This window comes from Impatiens glandulifera, chromosome 8 (assembly GCF_907164915.1).
Source record: "Impatiens glandulifera chromosome 8, dImpGla2.1, whole genome shotgun sequence".
In the NCBI taxonomy this organism is placed as follows: Eukaryota; Viridiplantae; Streptophyta; class Magnoliopsida; order Ericales; family Balsaminaceae; genus Impatiens; species Impatiens glandulifera.
In genome coordinates this window covers 5992956-5999294 of record NC_061869.1, presented here as the reverse complement: position 1 = coordinate 5999294, position 6339 = coordinate 5992956, and positions in this window count along the sequence as shown.

Genomic DNA, 6339 nt, shown 5'->3' with positions numbered 1-6339 from the left:
AAACATGTTTTAAGTGTGAAAACCTGATAAAAATATGAAAAATTTGTTAAACGTGTGAAAAACATGTTAAACATATAAAAAACGTGTTAAAATGTCAAAAACGTGTTAAACGTGTGAAAAACGTGTTAAACATATCAAAAACGTGTTAAAATGTCAAAAACGTGTTAAACGTGCCAAAAACGTGTTAAACGTGCCAAAAACGTGAAAATCGTGTTAAACTTATCAAAAACGTGTTAAATATGTTTAAAACGTGTTAAACGTGCCAAAAACGTGAAAATCGTGTTAAACTTATCAAAAACGTGTTAACGTGTTAAATATGTTAAAAACGTGTTAAACGTGTCAAAAACGTGTTAAACTTGTCAAAAACGCGTTAAACGTATTAAACATGTCAAAAACGTGTTTCACGTGACAAAAACGTGAAAAACGTGTTATTAGTGTGAAAATGTGTTAAACATGTCAAAAACGTGTTAAACGTGTCAAAAACGTGAAAACGTGTCAAAAACGTGAAAACGTGTCAAAAAAGTGAAAACGAGTGAAAAACGTGTTAAACGTATGAAAAATGTGTTAAACGTGTGAAAAACGTGTTAAACGTGTGAAAAACATGTTATAAGTGAAACGTGTTAAAAATATTAAAAACGTGTTAGATGTGTACAAAACGTGTTAAACGTATGAAAAATATGTTAAATATGTCAAAAACGTGTTCGACTTAAAGTTGGAAGATGATTAGTTAATATTGGATTAATAATAGAGAATTAAACTAAATTTATATAATTTGAATAATTTGGGTAACCCTAACCCAACCCAAATTAAACTCAACCCATACTCAACCCAACCCATACTCAACCCAACCCATATTAACCAACCCAAATTAATATTTTGGGTTTGGATTAGGGTTAGGTTTGGGTAAACCCATATTATGCTCACCCCTAGAGACAATTTGTGAAGAAAGGTGGTTTACAATTTAAGTCTATAGCGTGCGTGGTATTATTCATTGGACACTTAAAGTTTTATTCTAATAAGACAAACATCATTAAAACATTCATAACTAATAATGAAAAAAAAAAACATTATGGTACTAATTAAGTTCAAAATACAGTAAGTCGTTACTCTCATAAATCCAACCCCTATTTGAGGCATTAGCAAAAAAAAGGAAAAAAATACAGTTGAGAATCAAGAACTTAATTAGGAACTGAATGAAAAGTTTCTTTAATTAGCAACTAGACAAGTAAATTATCATGTATATTTTAAAACAATAGTATTTAAAAAACAATCGCAATCAAGAGAAAAAAGGAACAGGTTAAACAAAAGAAAAATAGAAAACGTCCCAAAGTTTTATATATATACCCATTCAACTTTAATTTAATTCAGTTATATATATTTTTTATATGAAATATAAAAAGTTCACCTTTATATATATTTGGTATACTATAATTCTCTATGTAGAGTAGATCAAATGTAATTACGACTTGGATTAATCTGAACGGTTCATCAAAAAGTATAATCATTGTACTAGAATCAACATGGAAGTGATATCCTCACCTTCTGAAAGGGTTTTCGAGCACATTCACGTTTCGTGGAGTGTGACGTATGAATATCAAATTTGGGAGGATACCTGGCGGGGACCTGAGTTGGCCAATCAGGGCCGGTCCCAATAGCTTAGAGGCAAAATGCAAATTCAAATTTTTTTGCCTCCAAAATTAAAATAAATATAATAGTTGTATATTTTATCAAAAACATATTAAATATATAACTAGATCATTGATTTCAAAAATAGAAAAATTACTTGTGATCGTATTATATGCTTTCGGTGATTTTGAAGTATCCATTGATAATATTAATTGTGATATATTGGGTAATATGTTTCTATAATAAAAAAAATATGATAGTTATTTTTAAATGAGAAAAGATTATAAAGATAAACATAAGAATAAACATATAAAAAAATTAATTTAAGAGCATGATTTTCAAAATTAGGTTAGGGTTGAATTTATGATAAAAAAAATCAAAATATTATAGATGAAAATACGATTACAATATAATTAGGGTTATTGATATAAAAAATTTATGGTGAGAAAAAAATATTATTATATTAGATATAATATTGAGAGAAAAAATTAATATATTATTATATAGAGAGAGAAAAAGTTAGTGTTATAAGAAAATAAATAAAAAAATATAATATTATTTAATAAAATATATATTTTATAATATATAATTAATAATATTATATACTAACATTTTAAAATTGAGTGCTAAAGTCTTTTCAAATACTATTGTTATTATTTATCTTGCCTTTGATATTTTTTCTTCTTTTAAATAATGTTAATTCTTTAAAGACATTGTATGAAACTAGTAAAATTTAATACATTAATTGATTTAAATCTACACTATTTTATATAAAGTTTGGAGAAACTAGGAACAAGTATGAAACTACAATATTTATTGGTAGCCGTTTATATATGATCTCTTTTTAAGGTTTGACAGAGCTGGCCATATGTTGAGACAAGCGAAAAAGCCGCCCAGGCCCCTCCCTCCTTGGCACCTTCAAAAGAAAAAAAAAATTATCCAACCGATTAAGTATGTAACCCGCAAACATACTTAACCATTTAATCAGGCGTAAAATTTGTCGTCTCTCGAACCTATTAACTTAGGGTTAGTAAGTTCTATTTTAACATTTAACTAACTAGATTAGCAAAGTTAAATATAATTAAAAAAAATTACTAATATTTTCATTGTAACATATAAAATATAACAAATTAAATAAATAAAAAAAAATTCCAACAATACCTTAATTAAACTTCGGCCGGCCTGGGTTTGAAATTGAACATCATCAGTACTTGTCCAAACTTTTGCAATAAATCCAATTCTTGAAGACTAGCTCATCACGCGTACCACCAATCCAATCCAATCGTCCAACAATAATGAATAGTGGTTGAATTAAATATTACAACTTGTTTTTGTCAAAGTAGCAAGATTGTGGTCGGGTAATACCTCACATGTATTTATAGGACTAATTATAGCTATTACATTAATGACACACTAATTTAGAGCATTCCTTATAAGTGTCAATCAATATGCACTAATTTAGGGATTTCATCTAATTGTCAATCAATGATGGACTAATCAAGGACATTCTTTTAAGTATCAATTAGTGATGCGTCAATCAAGCACCTGCCTTCCAGCTAGAATATTCCTTGCGTTGTGCTTAAGCGGGCTTAAGCCTCCTCCTCTTCTTGAGCCATGAATATTGGGTCATGACATTCTCCTTAAGTCTCCTCTTCCTGGGCCAACAAGATTGGGCTGTGACATTCTCCCCACTCAATCTGGCGACGTTCTCGTCGCTTCCTCCTTGTAGACCTGGATGATGTCTCCACATAAGATAAAATTTTTGAGCGACATGCTGGCTTTCTAACCCGTTTCTTCTCTAAGAAAGGGCTTTCGTATTGCCTCACAAGCCCCTTATGAACTTTGGAAAATTGTCTCTCTTGATGGAGGAGAAGTTTTACTATCACTCGGTTTCCTCCAAACTCCAAGTGTCTTCTCTTCTTGTCCTCCAATTTCTTCATTCTTTTGGCGGTCTTGGCTATTTCACACTTCTCTTTCTTGAATGGAAACTCCTCCGGTTGCCTCTTCAATTCCTCAAATTTGGGAGGTTTAATGTGATAAAGAACCGCCGTCGATGGTTTAGTACATTTGACTAACTTTTTTCTGTGATCCACCTCTCTCTTATGGTGGAGTTTCTCTGATAATCCAGCGGGCATTATATCGTGACCTTTCTCTAGGACAGTTGTAACTTCTGGAGGTACCTTCTTTAGACGCAGTTTTCTCATCTTCTTTCACAGTGACAAAAGATGATGGGTAGGTCTTCTCCACACCTTTTGAGAGCTGCATGGCAGATAGGTGCATAGTTTCTCTCTTGCCTTCTCTTATTAAAGGTATTGTGCGAGTATTACCTTGCTCTAGAATATACATCATATTTGCATAAGGGAGTAGGATGACATTTACCTTGTCTAGGAACTCTATGCCTAGAACCATTTTGTAGTCGTCCATGTCAATAATGGAGAAATCCAGAAGGCCATTCCACTCCCCCAAGTTGATCTTTACATTACGAGCAACTCCATAAGTTGCACTTGGTGCCGAGTTGACTGCTTTAAGCCACCCTTTCTCCTTAGTGTACCTGATCCCCAGTCTTCTTGCCTCCTTTACCTCTAGAAAATTATTGTTGACTCCCGTATCCAACAAAGCTTTAACCATGTGGTTTCTTACTTTAGTTTCCACAAATAGTCGTCCTTTCTTCGCGGACTTTGGCTCCTCAAACTTTGCTGTAACGACACTAAGTAAGTTTAACGACCCCAATCAAGCTTCATCGTGAAGGCGTTCTTGCTCCTCCATCAATGCTGATAGTTTGTTCTTCATAGGGCACTCTCTTGCTTTGTGCGGCCCTTCACAAAAGAAATATTTTATCCAGGGTTTCTCTCCACGTTTCTCGTCCCGATCTCCTTTACCATTGGATTTGAATAACTTAACTGGGTCTTCACTGTTATGGAGATGGTCTCCACCATTTTCCCCATTGTCATTCCTCTCATAGGTCGACTTTGGTTTCTCTTGCATTCTCATCTCGACAAGAGATTCAGCCACGGCAATTGCGGAGCTTAGATCTTGGACACTACGTCGTTTCAATTCCAGCTTCGCCCACATTTGTAGACCATTAGTGAAGGCAAACAAGGCTTCGTCGTCTGAGTAGTTAGGGATCTCAAAGAGAGTAGCGATGAACTCCTTAACATACTCCTTGATACTCCCTCTTTGTGAGAGCCGTCGCAACTTGGCCCTTATTTCTCGAATGGTGTTTTCAGGATAGAACTGTCTTTTAAGTTCCTCCTTGAATTCACTCCATGTATTGATAGAACACGTACCTTTTTCAATGTCGTTACTCCTTCGCCTCCACCACAGCATTGCGGTGTCTTCCAGGTATGTCGTGGCAGTATCTATCTTCCTCGTCTCTTCTACTAGGCCGAGTGCTTTGAAATACTGGTCCAGACTTCATAAGAAGTTGTCGATCTCTTTCGCATTCCTCTCGCCTAAATACACTTTAGGCCTTGGATTGTCTATCCTTATCGGATTGGGGACTCCTACAGGCGCGCGTCCGCACTCTTGCGCAACCGCCTTCTTGAGTAACGCCACATCCTATTCGGTAGCTTGTAACTTAGAAGTCATTACCTCGAGTTTCTCAGTCAAGGTACTGATTTCACCAAGGAGGGTCTTCTCCACGATCTGAGCTTGCTCTTGACATTTGGACAAGCCTTCGTTCAGGGCACCTTGCATTCCTCCTCGGAGCTCGTCTCTCTCCTTCTCAAGCTCGGCAATGCGTTCATCTAGGTCCCCGTTATTATCTTGTTCGTACGCCACGGTGAGTTCTACCTTCTCCAACCTAGCGATAATGTCAACGATAGCGTCTCTTGATCTTGATCTTTCTTTGGTAGCTTTGGTTACTCCCGCCTGAACTTTGCGAGAGTTCCTACCATCTTCTCCGGTCTTGTGGGGAAGATTCTCTACTTCGTCGACGACCTTTGAATTCTCTTCCGATCTCTTCGTCATTTCAGCTCTGATACCAATTGTCACGGGCTCAGTCTTTTTACTGACGATCCGTGCGGCACTAGTTACGATCTTCTCAAGAACGAGTAACTAGTCAGCCTTACTCGACGCAACACCCGACGTAACACCCGACGTTTAATAGAATTGACATAAGAATTCTAGAGAGAGAGTAACTCTTACAAAGAATAGTATTATATTACTCGAATACTTGGTGATTTACAATGTAATACCTCATAGGTATTTATAGGACTAATTCTAGCTATCACATTAATGACACACTAATTTAGAGCATTCCTTATAAGTGTCAATCAGTGATGCACTAATTTAGGGATTTCTTCTAATTGTCAATCAGTGATGGACTAATCAAGGACATTCCTTTTAAATATCAATTAGTGATGCGCTAATCAAGGACATGCCTTTCAACTCTCAATTAGTGATGCGTCAATCAAGCACCTGCCTTCCAGCTAGAATATTCCTTGCGTTGTGCTTAAGCGGGCTTAAGCCTCCTCCTCTTCTTGGGCTAGGAATATTGGGTCGTGACATTCTCCTTAAGTCTCCTCTTCCTGGGCCAGGAAGATTGGGCTGTGACAATATGCATCGCATGACCTGTGCTCGAATTGGACAGCGTGTAAAAAGGTAGGTCATTGCTTTTTTTAATTTTATGTGTTGTATGTAAAAGAAAAAAGAGGACAGTGCCCTCTATGCCGGGCATGCCCAATTCAAAAAAGGGCGGACGGAAGCATTGAA